This window comes from Quercus suber, unplaced genomic scaffold (genome assembly GCF_002906115.3).
Source record: "Quercus suber isolate HL8 unplaced genomic scaffold, Cork oak 2.0 scaffold_715, whole genome shotgun sequence".
In the NCBI taxonomy this organism is placed as follows: domain Eukaryota; kingdom Viridiplantae; phylum Streptophyta; class Magnoliopsida; order Fagales; family Fagaceae; genus Quercus; species Quercus suber.
The window spans coordinates 306508-329336 of NW_027070156.1; the positions used below are offsets into that span (position 1 = coordinate 306508).

Sequence of the window (22829 nt, forward strand, 5' to 3'; positions counted from 1 at the left end):
AAAATATTTCTCTAGATTCTAGAAGGGAAAGAAAAAGTATTTTAGGAGATTTCAGACAAGCATTGGCTGCAATGAGGAATCTTCAACTAGCTATGAAGTTTCTTTTAAAAGAACCAAAATACCCTGAATGCAGATTAATAATTGTTAAAAGAGTAACATTCCATAGATGTAACTATGTATTGCTTATGTACTTATGGATGCGAAGAGGAGAAATAAAACTTAAACAAGGTAACGGCATTATGCATGACACGGTTCAAAATCATTGCTTTCTGATTTCAAAGAATTTGACAACACATACCATAATCTGGAATGGAATTCTGTAAATATTTCCACCAGAAATTAATTTTCAACAAAAAAGATAAACTAGCAATCCTCACAAAAATATTTGCGTTGAAAACCAACGCTGAGTCATGTCACACTTACAGGGGCATTTAAACATCAAAAGGAAAGATAACATGAATCTGAAATTGTAGTGCCTGGCCATGTGAGTAAAATTTCTGTGGTAGCACTGCTCAAATTGCTGAATCTTTGTAATAGGATAGTTCCTTCTGTAATGACAAAGTAAAAGGTATTAGAACCAGTCTACCAGAGTAAGTTCTGTTAGCAGACAAAAGAGGTATTTTTCAAAATGGAGAGAGACATTCACAATAATATTAGTAATTCACACAAAACAGATTTAAAGAGGTGCAGGTTCTTATAACTCAAGCCAAGAGTTCAGTCCAGCTCTGCAACACGACAAATTCAAAAAACCGTGAAGGAATCAAGAAAGTCAGTATGGTCTATGTGCATCCTCTCTAAACCAGCGGGCTAGAAGTAATAACAAATGACACAGACCACATCACCCATCAGGCCACTTATTATAAGACACGCATTCCCAAAATGAGCAAAGCAATCCAAGTGGATAACCAGAAATAAGGTAGAGGAAGCACCAATTTGCATCTGGTTTAATTGCCTATACAAACTTTATCAAGTTAAAGAACATAGATATAATGCAGCCATTCAAGTGATGTGCTATTGTGTGGAAAGCCATGAGCACAGCAGTTCAATTTTGTGGATGGTTTAGGATTTAAGGAAAATAAACTCAGCCATTCAGTGTCACAGGCTTCACTCATGCAGATTAAAAAGGAAAAATTTTTATTATCCATTTTGAGCTGAAATCAAACAACCATCTTAAAATGGCTTAATTTACTCAATCAAAGCTTAAGGAGGTTAAAGAAAATATAAAAAAAGGATAACAGAACCAGTGACTATTTAACAAAAACTTTTATTTAAGAAAAAAATAAACCACCTTTTACATATCCGACTATTTGAGAGCTATGAAGCACAAATGCTTCCTATGGCCCCTATATTTTAGGCACCAAAGTTTCTATAAATATGATATGTGCTATTATCCTTTTCAACATTTGAAAGCAATCAATGGCAAATACAGAAAGAGATCCAGCCATGGAAAATTAATTTATTACTATTTCACAAATTCATCTATTCAAGACTAAGCCCTGTAGCCTAAATGTCTCCTCTACTTTCCAAAATAAATAACATATGGACACTATAGAGGGACATCACAAACCTCTTACATATGCGAGTTAAATTTAAATCAGAAAACATACATTCCAACTCTGATCAAGCAACTCAGTGGCAGAAATAAAATTAGAGAGTGATGTATTTTACAAAAATATTTTATATAGACAATTCAAAGAACTATTTTAAAAACCTAAGACCAAGTACTTGAATTCTACAAAATAAAATAGCCTCCACCTAATGCGATAGATAACATGGATTGACAGATTGCAAATGGATTTTCATATTGGTGTGTAGTATAACTTGCCCCACTCTCTTTAAAAGTTACCATGCCTTTTGAGTGGAGTTGTGATATATCTTTGTGTTAGAACCTCTTTCCCTCTCCCTTGTGTGTGTGTGTATATGTATGTTTGTTTCTCAAACAAAAAAAAAAAAAGATTTATTTTATAAGTCCGATGTGTGAAATCCAATTAAAGTAAAAGTCGTATGGTTTTAAGGGCCTAGTTATAGTTAAAACAGTTTTTAATTTGGGTTATTATTTTACAAGTTATGTTTAAATTTGTATTCAAGGGCAGAACTGTAGTTTATGCAATGCAATTCCTATGAAGTAAGGGTATTTTGGTAATTTACTTGAATATAGAAATATCTAGGAGATTCTAAACATCCTAGGCTTATTTCCTTTATTTCCAAGTTAATCTTTTGTTGACCTTATTAAGATTTTAGTCTTCTACTCAAAGTAGGGATCCTAATGCTACCAAGGCAAGAAAGAGGCCTACATATTCAAGGGTACTCAAAGAATAAAGAGGGTTGAATAATAGGAATTCAGTATTTTGGTTGTGAAAGGCATGTGTGCCTTAGTGCAATCTTCACTCCTTTCTCATGGTACCATTCACGGGTACCGTTCATACAGCTTGTGAACACCCATAATTAGGGGTGTTTACTAAACTGCAAAAACCGCATCAAAACTGCCTGCAAAATGGCATAACCGCACCGCACCGCAAGTAATAATGCATCACACAGCTTGGTGCAATGCGGTTTGTAGTTTTATAATAAGAAAACAGTTGGTGCGGTGCGGTTTGCAGTTTTATAATAAGAAAACCGCACAAATTTCACTGCACCACATCTTCTCTATATATTAATATATTTATTTTTTTTAAAATTAAATATATTATTAATAGTTTAATAACCCTAGTTTAAAAAAAAAAAAAAAAGTTTAATAACCCTAGCAAGTGTTGACTAGAAAAGCCAACCAAAAATAAAGAAAAATTAGCTCAATAATTTAAAATTTGGCCCAAAAAAAGAGAAAAATTAGTTTTGGGCTGAGTAGGAAAAGTCCAAAATTTGAAAAATATATCGATTTCAAACTGCATCTTATACATAGTGTCGCATATATAACCATAAAATGAGGTGCGGTGTGATTATGATTTTAGCTAAACTCTAAACCGCACCACATCGCACATGTGACCGCAAAAATAAGGTGCGGTGCAGTTATGGTTTTAGCTAAACCGCACCGAAAAGTGTGGTGCTAAAAATGGCCCAAAACTGCACCACGAACACCCCTACCCATAATTTTCTCTGTTTCCCTTCTTTCTAACAGCTTCAAAACAAGTCACTAACCTAAAACTCCATGTACTTTCTCTATCAAATAGCCATCAAATGGCTCATCAAACTACCATATTATTCCTAAAAACTACCACTGTCCATAATTTTCTAGCAACTTGTTTACTTCAATAATTCTTGTCCTTTTTCCCCATCTTATCAATCCCTAGATTCACAAATTCTCTTAACTTTAAACCCACCACAAGCATATTTAGATAGGTGTCCCCAATTTTTCATACATCAAAGATGCTATGGTTACCAACCCACATTGCATAAAAGCATATGTACTAAATTCTGTATACATTTCTTAAGAGATATAAGGCAACTTCATTTAATATGCCTCTATTTAAAAGACGTATGTAGAAAATCTTAGGAACATGGAGCAATACTTTTTCTCCTTTTTCTCCTTTTTTTTTTTTTTTTTTTTTTTATTTTTTGGTTTGATTTACGGTTGAAACAAGAAGAAAAACAGAAATAGAATTTTTTTTCACATCTGTGAACAATGTCCATGAACAATACCGCAAGAAAGAGAGAAGAAAAGAAAAGACAAGAAAAGAATGGGAAGAAAGAGAGCACTAAGGCCAACTTACCTTAATACTCAAAACACTCAATATTTTATTGATCAAACTCCCCTTGTTTGAGTACAATATGAAACTTCATATAGGCCTTAACTTCTCCTAGTATTAGGACTTCTACTTTGACTAGTAAACCAAACCCTAATTTAAATTGAACTAAAGCCCACACATAAAGACCCATAAGTTGTATATGATATTTATTCATAAAAGAAAACCAACCCATGGCCCATACCCAACAATTGTAGAATTACTAAAATACCCTTGACTCTGGAATAATCAAATAAAACATAAAATAAAATATAGAACCCTAGTTAACTATCATGGACACTTATTATTGGGCATTGCCTTAACCTTAGGCTTCCAAAGTGGATATTTTTTCTCCAACCATGCTATACTTGTGCCATCAATCGACGGCAAGGTAATCCTCCTTTACCTTTGCCTTTGCCTTTTATATAGTTCATGGGGGTATTATGTAGAATGCTAAGGAGAATTGGGAAATCACTTGGTTTAAAATTAGAAAGGATACAAATAATCTTGCATTCACTATTCACTAATGATATCATTTTGTTATGCGATGGTAGTGTGGAACAACTCCTTTACATTAGAAGTTGTTGGTGTACTCTTCAATGGAATGACTCCTATACATCAGTAATCATCACATCTTCATTTCATGGAAAACCTGACCTTTTAGCCAAGCTTAGTAGTTGTTGGTGTGCTCTTCAATGGAATAACCCCCTCGCCCCATTTGTGTAAATTGCAAGTGAGCTCGTTGCCTGTAATTATGTGGTACAGAGTAATGAGTCATAGCATTTTGAATGTTCTCCCAAGATTGAATGGCTAATAGTGAGCTTTTTGATACTCTTCCCACTGTATTCTTGCTCTCCTTGAGTTTGGCCTTTGTGAATAAGAGTTTTTGTTGTTCACTTAAGCTATACCAATTGAGAAAGCTTGGCTTTCATCTTCGTCTAATGTCATGTTGTTTCCTTGGAAAATTGTGTGGAGATCGAAGGTCCCTTTTCATGGACTTGTCTTAGGAAAGATTGTCTATAGATAATCTACGGAAGAGAAGCAGTATTGTTTTAGGTTCGTGCTATATGTATAAATGGAGTGGGGGAGTCCCTGGATCATCTTCTTCTTCACTATCCTATAGCGCATAAATTGTGGTCCATGGTGTTTTGTTTGTTTGGAGTTCAATGAGATATGCCTTAGAGGGTTCTAGATTTGTTAGCATCTTGACAGGGTAATTTTTGCCGGCATCGTAATATCACTATTTGGAAGATTTGCCACATTATATTATGCGGTGTCTTTGGTGGGAATGTGAATGGTCTATCCTTGAGATTAAGTCCCTTTTCTTTCATACTTGCCTGATTGGAGTATAGCTTTTCAATCTTTTTTTTTTTTTTTTTTTTTGTTTGTTTTAATCTTTTTGATATGTTTGAGCATTGTAAGAGACTGATTGTATTGTTCCCACTGTACACCCCTGGTGTACTTGGGCTTGTCTTGCTTTCAATAAAATTGCTATTATACACACACATACACGCACTATGCAGCCAATCAAAGAACACCTTTGGATTGCCCTCTCCAAACAAATCATTAACTTCTAGTCTATCACCACCATTTGCATCAGCCAATCTAGGCTTGCCTTAAGATGATAAGGCTGATTCCCTTCCATAAAACCAGAACTTTGATGTGTGAACACAGAATTGGATTGTGTTTGCTATGGTGGCATCTGGTTTGTGCTTGGTCCATAAAATTTTATGGAGGACAAAGGTGTTGAAGTTGAGGGAAATATTGGGGCTGAACTTGGACTTGATTTATAGGATTTGGGGTCTTGATCATGGTGGGTTCAACAAAAATTTACCAAGAATGATGGCTGATAGTCTATCCAAAGTTCCTTTCATAATGGATAATTTCTTCAAGCTTTCCTTCCACTGAATTCCCTTTCTCACGCAACTAGTTAAAAGTCTTCTTTTGTCTTGATAAGAAGACTTAAACAGAGACTCTAATAGTTAGTCACAATTATTTTGGATGAGAGATTTTGTCAAGTAGTTGGCGGAAGAAATTTTTTGCAAAGAACATGTGGTAGGATTTTTGGCTTTGATACCAAATTGAAATTGGAAAAATTGGGGAAGTTTGTGAATATTGGGTTTAGAACCTCTTAAAAGAAGGGTTAGGGTTCTAAACAAAAAAGATTTGATTTATGGTCAGAGTGAAGAAAAAGATGTGAAAATAGAATTTTTCTCATATCTTTGAATAATGTCCGTGACCAATACCATGAAAAGTACAACAAGAAAAGAAAGAAGAGAGAGAGGAAAAGGAACACTAAGGCCAACATGCCTCAATACTCAAAACACTCAATATTTTATAAATCAAACTCCTATTGTTTGAGTGTAATAAGTCACTTGTATAGACCTTAAATGTCTCCTAGTGAAAGTAGGTCTTCTACTTTGATTAGTAAATCAAATCTTAATTGAATTGAATTAAAGCTCCCACATAAGGCCTATGAACTAAGTAAGACTTACTTCTTAATAAAAGAAAAACAAGGCCTAGAGCTATTCCCATACTCANTAAACACTCAATATTTTATAAATCAAACTCCTATTGTTTGAGTGTAATAAGTCACTTGTATAGACCTTAAATGTCTCCTAGTGAAAGTAGGTCTTCTACTTTGATTAGTAAATCAAATCTTAATTGAATTGAATTAAAGCTCCCACATAAGGCCTATGAACTAAGTAAGACTTACTTCTTAATAAAAGAAAACCAAGCCTAGGCATTCCCATACTCAACAATTATAGAATTATGAAAATACCTTGACTCTGAATAACCAATAAAATATAATATAAAATATAAAACCCATTTAACTACATGGACCTTATTTGGGCTTGCCTTAACTTAGGCTTCCAAAGGGATATTTTTCTCCAACCAGCTATGTTGCACCATCAATCTAAGGCAAGGTGACTATATATTGTTTGCCTTTATTGCCGCATTCCATTCCTGACAAACGTTCCTCATTTTGTTTGGAATTTAACTACTTTGTGTCTAATTTTGGACAGTATGGAGGGAGAGGAACCAGCAAACTTTGGAAGAGGCGAAACTCTTAGTTGTTAGATTAACATCGTCTATAATGATATCATTGTTCAAATGGTTGTGTTCTGGGCCATAGCGAGATCCACTCTATTATGGATTTTATTAATTTTCATTCTTTTCGATTGAAATTCTCATTTTTTTTTTCCCCTATTTCTTTAGGACTTTCCATGTTTTCACCAAGAGTGCATGAGATTCTTCCTTCTATTTTTTTTTTTTTTTTTTTTTTTTTTTTTTGGTTTTGAACCCTAATCCTTATTCTAGGAGGTTCTAAACCCAAAATCCATAAATCTTTCTAAACCTTAACCCATCACAACCACATGTAACTAATTGCCTAATTTTCCCTTCATCATAGACCCAGGAACTAGTTGAAAAAACCTATTGGGGAGCTATTTACCATCACTGAAAACCATATTATAGTCACACAAAAGTGAATCTGTCATTTCTACCTATCACCAAAACCTATTCTCTCCATCAAATAGAGTGGAGTATTCCATTTTGCTTGATCATAATGTCTCCTTCCACCACCCACCAATAGTGTTGAAAAAATGTTGTTGTAAAGCCATCAAGTCCAAAGACTTTATCTCCCCTCATCTCCCTGAAAGCCTTTATTACTTCTTCCTTCCCAAATTCCCTCCCAAAGAATGACTTATCTTCCTTTTCAATCGATGAAAAATCTAACATGCCGACTGATGGTCTATAATCCTCCAATTCTTCACACAAAGATTCATAGAATTGGACAATCTGGTTTCTTACCGCTGCTTCCTCCTTGTAAGTAAACCTGTCCACCTCCAAGCTCTCAATGCAGTTTGTTCACATATGTGGCTATGTGAGTCGCCAATTTATGGAAGAACCTAGTGTTATTGTAACCTTCTTGTAAATATATTGCCCTTCTATCTCCTTGAAACTTCCTCCAAACTTTCCACCCTCCCCACTTCTGGTTTTAAATTTTCCCTAGCTCCCTTCCTCCTATGACAACCCGTTTTCTTCTTTCTCATCTATGCTTAGAATGTCCCATATCCCCAGATTACCATTTGCTCCATTCCTTCAAATCTTCTTTTCGGGTTTTAAGTTTCCTTGCTAGAGTGTAGCTAAGAAGACCATTAAAAGTGCATCCATTCCACCAATTCTGAACTCTTGTCCACAAACCCATCCACTCGCAAAAATATTTTCAAATTTAAATGCACACTGACCTCACATCATAACCCCTACCCCCACAAGAATAGGGCTATGATTGAAAACTGGTTGTCACAATTGCCTTTGAACAACATCCATGAAATGCTCTTCCCACTCCAGTGAAACCAATGCAAGGTAAACATGGGACATGGATGGTGGATCATAATTATTTACCAAGTAAATGTGCCTGCCTCAAGTGTCAACAAAATTTTGTTCTGTTATGAATTAGGAAAACTTCCAACATTGCAGAACCAACAACAATACAAACTAGTATTTCGCTAAGAAATCTAAGCACATTAAAAGTCACCTACCACACACCATGTCATTCCCCACTTCCACTTGACTTCTCTCAACTCCTCCCATAAGTTGTTCCATTCTCTCTATTATCATTCAGGCTATAAACCCCATTGCACGCCAATATAAAACCACCATCTATATTTTTCAGTAAGAAAGACAACAAAATTCTACCAACCTAAATGTCAATTCTTTCCACTATTCATTTGTCCCAAATCAACAAGACTCCCCTTGGATGAATTATATCAAGCATGGTTGTCAAAATCGCGATCTAGATCGTAAGATCGCACGATTTTACGATTCCACCTCACCAAAACATTTAAGATCGCATTAGGATCGTAAAAATGGTAGGATCATACGTAAAATCATGTAGGATCGTATGGGATCTTACCGATCCTACCAAAAACAAAAATTTTTGGTTTTTTTTTTTATGGGATAAATTTTTTGTTTTGATGAAACTTTAAGGGTTTTTATATTTTCATGTTATGATGGTATACCTTTAGATTTTATTTTTATAAAATTATGTTAACCTAAGTAAATGTTTTCTAGTTTCTAGTTCACTTGTAATCAAAATGAATGAATGCTTCGACATTTCTAAATAAAAAATTTGATGTTAGCTTTGCTGCCTTTTAAGCTATAATATTGTTAAATTTGTTTGATCAATATATTAATGTGTGTTCTAATATTACTAAAATATTTTTTATATATATAATTTTATCAGTTATGCTTGTATATTTATATTGATTGATTGATTTTTTTTAGCATACTCTTTAATTGTTGCGGAGTGGTATAACTTGAATAGTTGAGTGTGAAATTGTATCTTGATGTCTTTTGCAATTCTAGAATACAAATATATAATGTTTACATAGATGATGAAATGGATGAAGATGACTAGGAATTTAGGACGGTGGATATAGGAACCTTAGAATGGGAATAATTAAATGTTCACTTCACCTTAATATTCATCTTGCTTTTGGATTTCATACTGTAGTTAGCTAGTTTCCATTTGCTAAATTATTTTGAATTTCAAACTTGAAACTTAGAACTTGGAAAATATTTTCTATATATACGTTTTGATAAATATTTTGGTATTTGGTTGCTAATTAAATATTTATTGAACTTTTTAAATACGTTGGGTCAAAACTAAAATATATTTGTGTCATTAGTATAGACTTGGTAATGTACAACATGCAAATTACGTCATATGATGCAGATCTTAGTTTTTTTATGGATGAATTTATAATTTATGTGATTATTCAACATACAAAATTATTATCAATGTGTTTTTTTGCTTTAAATCTAAAAATATGTAGGATCTTACGATTCACGATCCGATCCTACGATCTACGATCCCACCTACCTTTAACGATCCTACGTAGGATCCTGATTTTGACAACCTTGATATCAAGTACCACCTAATCAACAAAAAGGCGTCTAATAATATTGAGATCTGTGCTGTTAATTATGGTTTCCTGACAACAAAACAAATCATATTTCTAATCTTTTAACATGTTCTTCATCCCATTTGTTTATTATGGTCATTCAACCCACTAAGATTCTAGGACATCTTAAATAACATCATTTGATGTAAGTTAATAACCTTGCCACTGAGGCACCCTCCTCTCTCTTGCAGCTCCCTACTCTTCTCTCATTATAATTAAAAATGGATACCATATCTCTAAGCTCCTGGATACCCCTTGATTCTGGATTCACTGTATGACAAGAACTGTCCATCCCTGTTGGCCTCCTACAATATCCTCAACGGCACAAAACAGGGCCATTGATTATTCCTCAAACCTGTCAAATTGGAAAACCCAAGTACTTGTTAACGCCTCTCAACTTCCTCCCCACCCATTCTGAAGCTTATGGCACACTAGCAGTAGGTTTTGTTGCATACTTGTAATCGGGTCCATTCGACTTAACAATACAGTAAGGGGCTTACCTCCTCCCTTCTGGCATTAAGTATCAATACAATGTCAGGATTAGAATCAGGCTCCCATTTTGCAGATTTTCTACCCATAAAACCTGGACTGCATTTGCGGTCAAACTCATCTTGATTGAAGCTTCCTTGTGATTTGGGTTCATTGCATTTGGTTTTGCTGCCAAAAATTCGTCCTTGACTTGACCTTCCTCCAACAACTCAGATCAGCAACAATATCATCGCCCCTCAACTTATTTCCTTTTCACTGATGCCTCCTACAACTGGATGATCTTCCATCAACTGGTCTTCAAGAAGCTTGGTAGAAGAAGGTCCGTGTTTGTTTGAAAACGTTGTAACTTCTTCATTCAATAACCGAATGATGTCCTATGGAACTTGTGCTAGCTCTATTTCTTCAGCCTTGATTCTCATGGTCCAAGCTTCTCCTCATTACTAACTGATACTTTACGTTTTAGATCTGAGTTGATTTTATCCCAATTTTAGGCTTGAACATTTACTTAGGTCAGCCCAGCAAATTTGCATATTTCTTGTTGGTTCAACTGTGATATGCAACATTTCTTTAAAAGTATCAGTTTGAAAATTGAAGTTTCAAGAAGGCCACATGTTAATGGTATAGCCTTGATGTGGACTATTTTCCCTACCAGGCTTTGACATTGAATTACCTCCCTCTGTGCTTCTTAGAATAACATGCTTTGTTTCCTTACCTGAGTAGGTTCTGGGTGATAATCATGTATAGCAATTAGTCTTCAATGCGCAGAACACCACTGTGAAGGGCCTAAAAATTGGCACCCTTTTCACCAGCGTGGCATGAAAATCCCTCTTCCCCATTTTTACGTGTTACCTATAGATAGCCCGCAGTACAGTGTCAAAACTTTCCCACTCATTCCTTCCAGAACCTGAATAACTCCTTTAATCCTTTTCACAACTTGCATGATATTCACAAATTTCCACAAACCACCCTCCCTTGTTCATCCTACAAATCATCTTGGTTGCACAATAGCCATCCTGGCAAACTTAAAGGTCTTGCTCACATTCCTCCAATATTCACTTTCAGATTAAAGGTCTTGCACAATATTCACTTTCAGATTATCTTCTCTCAATAATATATTAGTGTGACACTTGGGGTTTGCAACTTTGATTGATTCTCCTACTATCAAGTGCTGCTTAAGTCAAGCACCCTCTACAAATTACCACAATCTCAACCATTAACTCCATGAACTAAACAAGTAGACACAGCAACCACACTCAATACTTAGCCACCTCTAATTAGTAACAAACCTATTCCTCTGAGATAACACACTTTCCTTAGTTCCTCCCTCAGCCACTTTGTATAGTTCCTTCTCTCACATTGGCTTCTCTCTTTTCTTTGAGATAAAAAAAAAAACATGTAAGGAGCTAGGTATTGAGGCAACAATATTTCTCAAATACAGTGGGATTAAATCGGGATGACAATATAGGTTTTCCATGTTTAGGGAATCAAAATATATAATACAAACGTGTTGAAAAGGGGTTGCACACACAGAGATGCTAGGTACAAATTTTTGTTAAGGAAATCAAAATACATGCCACAAATATGCATCAGAATTATTCAGAAAGTGTTTAGTAAATTGAACCATTTGTGGGTTTATTCTCTTAAACCTATTTTCAGCTTTTGTAGTTCAGGTTTTAGAATAAAAAAATAATTAATATAACAAAAATGCATCTATAAAAAATAATTGCACATCACATATCTATATCATATTGCATTGTAGTTTGACATAATAGAGCTAGGGCTTTTTCTTTTTCTTTTTATAAGTAAAGACTTATTATTTTAAGACATTAAAACTAATAAGACTTTACTTTAAGAAAAATGACATGCCAATTAAGTAACAAAAGAGTAGGATTTCGGATAGAATAGAATGACAGAAATGAATACATGTAATATGACTAATCTGTTGAAGATCTATAACCGAGCCTAAATTTTTAAGATTAAGGTTTGGTTGTTGTTCTTCTTGTTGTCTTATTATTTTTATAAGGAATCATAAATAATAAGAAGCAAAAATATAGTGTTTTCATCCTTAAAGTTCACATGAAGTTAGGTTTTCGTCCCTAAAATGTCATAAAGTTTTTTTTTTTTTTTTCCTTTTTTTGATAAGTAAAAGAAAATTTATTGCAAGAGACTACTTCATGTACAATTGACATAAAGAAGTCTAAATAATTACAGATAAGCAAAATAATGTACATAAAGACAAAGACTTTATAAATTTTGAGATGGAATTGGTAGTGGTGAATCCCCAAACGTGAGACCAATCAAATAAAGAACTAGTAAATAGAGCTCATAAATGAGTCCCTATAGTTTCCACATCCTCAAACATAAAATTTCGTTCTCGCCATATTGTCCACGTCAAACATAATGAAACTATGTTCCAGATATCCGACACGTCAAACATAATGAAACTATGTTCCAGATATCCGATAAGTGCTTGACAACCCAATTTCTCCACCCAAACAAAAGATCAATAACATTTTCTTGTATCACCCACTAAACGCCAAGTGATCTAAAGGCAAAACTCCACAAATCAAACACAACAGTACAATGTAACAAAAGATGATCCACTAACTCCCCAGTGCACCAATACATACAACACTACCCAACAAGCGTATAACCTCACTTCGAGAGATTATCACACAAGTATTTTCCCCGAAATTACAGTCAACACTACCCAACAGTAAACTATTTCTTCTCAACCTCCACTGTAATTGGTCCCCACCTTCTCTAAGTGGGAGATTTGAATAAAGAAGATACACTACCGATTCAAACATCCAATCATTAAAGTCTCAGTGAAAACATCCCAACCCCTCCCATCCCCTTCATTTTGTCTTACCAAAATGGATTCCACTGACATATCTCTAGCTAATGAACAATTATAACAAGACTGGAAATGCCTCCCTCAAAGGCAGATCTCCAAACCAACTGTCATGCCAAAAATGGACCCTGCTACCAGTACCTGCTTAAAAGTGAAAGTATGGCAGGAACCTATCCCACCCCTAGTGCTCTTACATAAACACCATCCTTGAGCCCTTCAAGTAGATTTTGTACTCCAACCACCCCAATCCTCAATGAACTTCACAGATACAACATTCTGCCAAAGACATGTTTTCTCCATTTCGAAATGTTATAACCATTTCCCTAGCAGAGCTTGATTAAAGGTGACTAACTACCTAACTCTCATTCGTCAAGGTGCAGCCTAGTAGTTGGAGGCTTAAAATGAGTTGTAAACTCAGACATCCTAGGTTCAATCCCAACTAGGAGTTCCCTTAGATTACCTAATATACAATTTTGGCCGGGTCGTGTATTTGTGGCTTACTCTCCAAGGGTGGGTCCAAAAAGCCCTACCTTGGTGAGGCTCCACGTCATAAAAAAAAACTACTTAACTCCCAAACCCCCATTAGCAATCGGAGTACACACCATGTCCCATCCCACCAAATGATGTTTGATATTGTCACCCATACCACCCCACAAAAAATTCCATTGTAATCTCTCAATCCTAATTACCACACTAGTAGGAATGGTGAATGAGGAACTATTGAAAACATTACATGATATCCTTCTGTCCACATTTGTTAACTTTCTATCCTACATGTCTAAGAAAATGCCTAGGTGGCATTACTTAGGACACGTTTGATACACTGTAATGATTATTACATGGGAATAGAAATGAGTATTGCAATGAATACTTTAAGTTGGAATGTAATAAGTATTACTATTCATTAGTTTAGTGACCATTTAGGAATAGAATTCTGAATATGCAACCACAATTTAATAGAGTATAAAAAGAATGTGTAATTAAATCATTTTTAAATCAAATTTCCTAAAATACACTTATTTTAGGGTTTTCAAAATAAAGCTAATAATTAACAAAAATGAAAATTTATTTTCTTTCCTTTTGAAAATGTGGCAACTAATGTATTATGCTATCGGGAGGGTGGAAATGATAGATTTTGGAATGTGAGATTTTACAGGGATTTTCATGAAAGGGAGTTAGAGGCTGCCTTCTCTTTCCTTGAGTTCATTCAATCCTGGATCCCTAGGGGTGTTGGGAGTGACACTTCTTATTGGTGTCTCAATGGGAATGGCAAGTTTGATACTCGGTCATATTACAATAATATTCGAGGTGCATCGACCCCCAATTTTCCGTGGAAGGGTGTTTGGAAAGTTAAGATTCCTAAGAGGGTGGCATTTTTTGTGTGGACAGCGGTTCATGGGCAGATCCTTACATTGGATAATCTTATGCTTAGGGGGCGCATTTTGGTGAATTGATGTTGTATGTGCCATCGTAATGAGGAAACTGTGGATCATCTCCTCCTCCATTGTCCTCTAGCTCACTCACTATGGGTTTACATGTATCAGATTTTTGGGATCCAATGGGTTATGCCGGGCTCTGTGGAAAGTTTGGTGTATTGTTGGCGCAATTGGCTGGGAAAATTTCATTCAGAATTATGGAATATAGTTCCTGGCTATTTGATGTGGATTGTTTGGACAGAAAGAAACTGGCGCTCTTTTGAGAATACTGAGAAATCTTTGGTTCAATTACAAGCTCTATGCCAGAAGACCTTATTTGATTGGTCTAAGAGTTGGGGCTTATCGGATTGTTCCACTATCTTAGAATTTATTTCTTCTCTTAGTTGTGCACTTTAAGTTTTTCTTGTTGTTTGATGATGTTTTGTTTGTTTGTTGCATTTCCTTGTGTTCACCATCATGAACACCTTGTATTTGCTTTCGTTAGTGTTAAAGTTTGTTTAATAATATACTTATTACCTATCAAAAGAAGAAGATGTGGCAACTAATGGCTTTTTAGGAAATTTTTAAAAAAAGTTATTACATAAACACCTTGTATTTGCTTTCGTTAGTGTTAAAGTTTGTTTAATAATATACTTATTACCTATCAAAAGAAGAAAATGTGGCAACTAATGGCTTTTTAGGAAATTTTTTTAAAAAGTTATTACATAAAGTGAAGGAATAGATATTCAGTACTTTTAATAATGAATAATTATTCCTTATTTTGAAGAATAACTATTCATAAGGAATAACTATTCATTGTAATAAAAACATAACCAAACAACTGAATAGTTATGCTATAGGAATATCTATTACATTACAGTATCTATTATAGTCAACCAAACGTGCCCTTAATCTAACATTCACCAATAAATAATAAAATAGAGCATTGCTTTATATGACATGGACCAAAACATTCCTTTCCTTTCCTACATTTACTCAACAACCAAACGTAAGCTTCCAAAAAATCAAAACTCAAACACCAGAACCATGGCCGAACCTCATCAACCAAACCAATTAGAAAGGCATGTAAGTATCAAATAAGGGTACCACACTAGTCAAAATTGCTAAGGCACTATGTTTCTAATCAACGTGGAAGAAGAGAGAGCTACAAGCTTTTGAATAGCGCATGGGAGCTACAGATCATAGCTTTCCATCTTAATTTAGCTCTAATCTTAACTTAGCTCTCTCTCTAAATGTTAGACTTCAAAAAATTATGAAAGCTCATCAGAAAAACAGATCTGATCATAGCCATTTTCTTGGAATAATATAGCTTCGGCTTACAGATTGAGAAGCAGCTAGCAAGGACTTCAAACCTGGGTTGTTAATCTGTTACACTAAGCTTTAAACCCTCTTTTTTTTGGTATAGGGAAATAGTTACAAATTTTCTTTTGTTTCTTTAATAAATTTAAAAAATAAACCATACAGAATTTTTAATGCACATGCAACTTAAAGTTCTATATTCCCTGGAGCCTCTTCCCTACATATTCTCTAGACTCGTCTTTCATGAACCTGTTTCTTTTCCATTCAAGCCAACCCCAAAACAAAGATTCAGTGGGTTACTTTACAATTTCGTGAATATTATTGACACGCTTATAACTTATTTAATTTCAAATAATTCTGCAGTTGCATCAATAGTACCTCAAGTATATGCACAACTAGTGCCTCAGGCACTGAAGAAGAAATTATATAGATGTCCTGAGAAGATAATAACAATGGGTATCTACCTAAGGAGGGTTAAACAAAGTGTTGGGAATGCCACAAAGTTGGACACATATACGGCAAACATAAATGCATGCCAAACAGTAAGAGCGACTATGCTTGCTACTACCTCTTAGATTAACAGGAATAGGAGTCATGGCTGGAGCTGGATTAAACATCTGCACAGTTGAGGGACTTGACATTGGAAGTATTGATGAAATAGTGGGATGCCAGAAAAGCCGGCCATTACTAAATATTTTAATTTTTTTAATGTTTTTGTCCATGTCATATCAAGTAATGTTTTTTATTTATTTAGTGCTCCATGTCAGATTCAGTAATGTCGCATAGGCATTCTGTTAGGCACGTAGGATAGAAAGTCAACAAAATCGCATAGAAGGACATAGAGTGTAATGTTTTCAATAATATTTTGGGACAAAAAAAACTTTTAATAGGTTAGGGACCAAAACTGAACTTCATATAAACTTCAAGGACGAAAATAATATTTTTGCCATGAAATAACCACAGCCATGCCATATAGCTCCTCAGCATGAAGAAAACGTGGCTTTGTAATTTGTGAAATATTTATTATCTTCTCAAAAATACTCCATATTTAGTGTCAAACTTCCAATATGAAATATACGACAAAATGAATTAAATGCAGTTGCATCTAAGGTGGAAAATGTATAAAATTAGCATCCAAGAAATGGTCCTAGTTTATTTCCTTTCCTTATAAGAAGAACGCGCGCGCGCGCGCGCATGCGTACACACACACATATATAGAGAGAAAGAGAGAGAGAGAGAGAGTTTTATTCATTTAGTACTTTGTCAAATTAAGTAATGCCACATAGGCATCGTGTTCGACAAGTAGGATAGAAAGGTAACTGAAGTAGACAAAAGGACATAAAGTGTAACGTTTTCAATAGTTTAGGAACAAAAAATAAATTGTTGATAGTTTAGGGACAAAAACAAAAATTCATATGAACTTCAATGACCGAAACAATATTTTTGCCAAGAATTAACCATAACCATTGCATAAAGCTCCTCAGTGCATGAAGGAAACGTGGCTTTATAATTTGAAAAATATTTATTATCTTCTCATAAATTCTCTATATTTAATGTAAACTTCAATAATGTGTTATCAAAATGAATTAAATGAATTTATTGCACCATTAATATACATTTAAAGTGGAAAACGTAAAAAAAAAAAAAAAAAAAGTAGCAAGAACACCATATATATATAAAGTGAAATCCAACGGTAGGATTTTCAAAATATAAATTCAATAACAGGTTATTAAGTGGTGTAAAATTGCTTAGCGTCACACCAGATGTAACTTGAGCCCAACTCATATATATATAGTGAGAGAGAGAGAGAGAGAGAGAGAGGGGTATCAATATAGTATATCATAATTTTAATGATTTTAGAGCTACATGAAATAAACTTATCCAAAAAAAAAAAAGTGCATGAGATAATTCGATGAAAAAAAAAATGAAACACCATATATGATAACATTAACCCATTTGAAATGCTAAAAATATTGTCATTTCCATATTCTTTCTTTAATACACTATTAATTATGTTCTAATACATTGTTATTAAAAGATAAATTAAAAATGAAAAAAAAGAGTTAAAACAGCATACCTTTTTTTAAACCAAGAATGGCATTAAAATCATTGCAAGACACTGCAATGGTAGGTTGGTAGCTGTCAAGCAATACAAACACATGTCGAGAAGAGGTTGCAGTATTGCACACGTCTCTTTTCTGTGACTAACTTATCTTTTGATATCTATATATGATCTCAGTCTCTCAACTTCCATGCATCTCCATTGCTCTCCCTTTCATGTTAATTCAACCCTTGATGATGAACTAGCATCTCCTATTTATTCCATTACTCCCCTGCAACAATCGCTAGAGGTAAGAATGGTTTAAGGTTGCCTTTCATGCTTTATTATTCCTTTAGCTTCAATAATCATCTCTCTAATGAATATCATGTCAATGGAATCTCCAAGGATTAGTTCATACTAGCAAATAATCAAAGTCGCTCATTTTAAAGAAAAACTAATGGGTAAGCTTGATTTGGTTACTGCCCAAACTTTGCTATCTAGATTGTTTGGAACTTTGCAGCAGAAGAAAAGAATATGATAATAATCACCAATGTTCAAGAATATATATAATTTTATGGGTAAGCGGTAAGCCTTAAATTGTTAACTAATCCATTATGTTTCCAAGATAAATGATACTGACTTACTTTCCCATGAACTTCCCAGCTTTTGATTTTTTTTTTTGGATATTCTATCTCATAATTTTCTTCTTTTTTTTTTTTTTGGAGTTATTTTCCCTTTATGAAGCACATAATAGATCATTCATATCAGAAATTTTTTTACATTCTTTGAACTTAACTTTTGTTCCATTTCAAATACAACATCCTACTCCAGAAAGCAATTTCCATTATATTACTGATTAGGAAACTTGTTTGGACTTTAATATTTTTTCAATGCTCACCAACTAAGTACATGATTGATTTGCCATGATCTGACTATTGAAACGAATTGACAAAAGTTTCCATAAGATTTTTTTCTTTTCTTTTCTTTTTGCATGTAATTAAAAATTTTCATGGAGGTTAACAATTAAAACCCCTTATGAACAGGAACCAGTTTTAAGCAAGGAGTCGGGCACAAAGGATAACATAAGGGAACACACCATCACATGTGCTCTTCTGATATAATGTATAGTTTATTGATTCTTGTGCCTCAACTTCATTGATTCACTAACTTGTCCATGAAACTAAACTCCAATCTAGCCTAGTTAACTGATTGATGATAAATAGCTCACCAAGTATATAGGCAAGCAACAAGTTTTCTTCCTTTAGATTTAGATATTCAAAGTCATACCTCCCTGATATGCTAACATTTTTTTACACAGCTCTCAATCAAAGATCAATTCGCACAAATGAAGAAAATTAGAGGCAGCAATAACAGGAACAACAAAGGCAAAAATGAAGGTAGGCAAAGTAGAAGAGAGAACAAATCTGAAGGAATTGATTACATAAGCCACTTACCAGAAGCAATTATACTTCATATCCTCTCATTCCTGCCTTTAAAGGAGTTGGTTGCAGTAAGCTTTTTATCAAGACTCTGGAAAAGCATGGTACTGGCCCTCATCTCAATGGTACCATCAAACTTAAATCTTGATGAAATTAAGATGATGGGAAAATATGTATGTAGGAAAGAAATCTGCTATCCCGAATATGGCGATGGACATACCCCCGATAGTGCTCATCAATGCCTATGCCATTCAGTACGAGCAGCAAGGAGGACATTCGAGGAGTTCGTGGACCGAACTCTCCTGCTTCACACTGGATGCACCATTGAAAAATTACGATTATCTATCTGTTATGACCAAAACATGCCACTAAAAGACTCTACTGAGACTTATGATGCACACAGTGAATACACCAAAAGAATTGACAAGTGGGTTCAATTTGCTTTTAGAAATAACATCAAAAATTTGGAATTAGACTTTTCCAAAGGGAAAATGTTTGAGCCCACAGGCTGGGATAAAATATATGACATGCCTCATGGCAATTTTGCACCCAAAAACTTGAAAGCTTTTATTCTCAACTACTGCAAGCTTAGACCATCTATTTTTGAAGTTTTTGGTTCTCTTCAAAGTTTATCTTTTAAGCAGGTGAAAATTTTTGGCTGCTCAGTACTGACAATAGGAGAGCTTGTAGCCAAATGTCCCACTCTAGAAGACTTAAGCCTGGAATACTGTATTATTCCTAATGACTTTATGGTAAGTGACCAAGACATGAAGATCAAAAGATTCACTGATCAACTGTAAAACAGATGAGTGGCCCATGTTTCCTATAGAAATATCAGCTCCAGACTTATTGATGCTGACTATGGTAGGAGTATACCTTATGAACTCAACCGTTCGAAAAGCATTGCATCTAGCCGATGTTGTAATCGACATTAAACAGAAATATGGAGACCATATACAAGGAGATGCTCTAGGTATGCTGCTGACTAGTCTAAAACATTGCCAAACTCTTACATTGAGCACTTGGTGCATTCAGGTACTAATCGGTGCTCTTTGTGATGTATTTTTACATATTTAATTTTGGTATATCTTCTGTGATGAAATTTCCTGTTCTTGTCTGTAAGGTTCTCCCTACTGGTGAAAATTTGCTACAGCAATTGCCAATTCAACTCCTAAATCTTAGGCACTTAAAAATTGTAGTGGGCTTAACAAAACAAGAATATCCTGGAATAGCTTGCCTATTAAGGAGTTGCCCCAACATGGAGAGATTGACTCTAGATATGCGTAGACCTATGAATGTTGTTTGGGTGGGTATTACTAAACTCTCCTGTTTGTTTTGGAATTTTCTGTTGGAAACTTCTTAATCTAAGGCTTTTATATGTTATTCATTTAACCATACAGAATGCACTCCAAGATTTCATTCCAAACATATTTGACTTTGAAGAGCACAGCTATTGGCAATCACAAAATCTGCCATACCAGTGCCTGCAACACAGTCTCAAGAAAGTCGAGGTGAATGGGTTTGTTGGAAGAAGCAATGAGATGAAGATGATTCAGTTTTTACTGGAAAATGCAAGAGTACTTGAAAAGATGGTCATCTCCTTCATTGGAAGGAACGCTTTTGCAGCGAGCACCCAGCAACAACAAAATAATTATATGCAACTCCAGAACAATTCACTTCAGCTGTTAAATTTCCCAACGGCATCTTCTCAAGCTCAAATAGAAATTTTTGGAAACCCTTACAACAACAACATGTGATATTTTCTAGAATTCTCTTTGACCTTGTCCATTGTCCTGAAGTAATCATCATCAAGCATTTCTTCAACATGAAGAATATGACTGTCCTATTTTCACTCTTTGAAAGGCTTTAGGTGCCATATGCAGAGTTGTCTGTGTTTCTGTATGTCAAATCTGATATAACCTTCTTCTTTGCACAACTGGAAATCAATTAATATTCTCTAGTCTATTTTATATTGATTCTAGCCAAGAGGTAATCCATAAGAAATCACTTTCAATATCTTGGCCTATCATCCACTGGCAAGAAAGATCTCATCTGAAGGGAAATGGGTGTATTATATTTGTGTTCCAGAAGGGCTGGTATGCCTCCAAAAGCAAACAAACAAAAATAGATTATACTGAAAATTTAAGATTTTGAGACATATGAGCGTTAACACAAGAAAAAATTATCCATGAAATACATTCATAAAAAGTCAGAGGTGCCACCAATCAAAGATAGAATAAGGGAAACTCTTGGTTCCTTCTTTTGCAATTGTAACTAGCGAATGAATAGGATTGGAGGCTTTGTGAGAAAGACACAAGGATGCATAACATCAAGTCTATTTGTATATAGACTTGTAAGGAGAAGAAAAATGCTGACAATAATAAGAATTAGTAGAAGTTGAACCATGAGGCTTCATTGAATTAAAAGAATAAATAGTGATAAGTATTTCTTCACATTCATCCTCCTCTATGTGAACTAGAGCTCTTTATAGGCATTGAACCCAACAATCAAATTTCATCTCAACAAATAATAATAATAATAATTTATATCATATGCTAAAAAAGACAAGATAAAACCATTTGAAATAACAATCAAATGCAATCAAATTTTATAACAATCTGTAACAACAAAAAAATAAAAATAAATTCCTAGAGTTAAACCAACTACACAACCTAATAAATAAATAAAAAACATACAGCAATTTGGAAAGTTCATCACATGCAATCACTACAAAACATGTCTCACAAATGAACTAGCCAACAATGAAACAGTGTATCAAAAGAAACAATGTGTAAGTAATTACAAGAACCCATTTGAAGATTAACACAATCCTTGAACAATTAATTTCAAAAGCAAAAAAAAAAAAAAAAAACTACTTCGTCCAAGAATATGATTTTGGGAATGTTAAAATTCAAATAATAAATAATAAATAAAAGAAACAACGTTTGCAATAGAATTTAAGGAAGTTAAAAGACATAGTTACCGGTAACGATTAGTGTTGTTGATAATTCCGGAAGATAACGAGAGGCCTGGCTTAGAATAGTCCCATGAATTCAAAACCAGAGAGAGAGAGAGAGAAACTAATAAACATTGCCAATACAAAAACAAAAAATATATATAATAAGTTAATAACATTGCTAGCATTAAAGCGGCGTCGTTTATGTTCAGGCCTTGCTTGTGTGTCAAAGTTGGGCGGTGCAATCCAAGACTGGCCTATACTGGACTTTCTTGGATTTAGCTGATGGGCTGATAATTGGGCTTAATTGATAGCAAAAGTACTCTGATGAAAAAGCTTACAATTTTATAAGCAAAGACTTTTACTCTAAATATTGGGGTTTCTATTCTGTTGTGCCTCTCGTTTTAAATTTGTTACTACTTAAGAATTTACACGCTTATTGATTGATTTTTCCTTGGCTAAGAATTTGCATACAACCAACCAATTTTTTTTTTTTTGTTTCTCATAACAAAAATTAAAAACACCAACCAATTTCATGAGCCGACCCAATGCAACCCAATGCCCGAGTTTTTTTTTTTTTTTTTTACTGTATAAAATTTGACCATCAAGGCCAATTGTGTAGATTTT

At 34.3% G+C, this 22829-nt stretch overlaps 1 long non-coding RNA gene across 1 annotated transcript; it reads right to left on the bottom strand.

The window, feature by feature from the left end:
* Nucleotides 1-244: 244 nt before the first annotated feature.
* On the bottom strand, nt 245-22345 carry LOC111990284 (uncharacterized). The gene is made up of 4 exons (XR_002880621.2): nt 22230-22345; nt 19262-19558; nt 17844-18099; nt 245-548 (listed from the first exon to the last, which is right to left on the bottom strand). It is a non-coding gene; the product is annotated as an uncharacterized LOC111990284 (long non-coding RNA).
* Between the last annotated feature and the right edge of the window lie 484 nt (nt 22346-22829).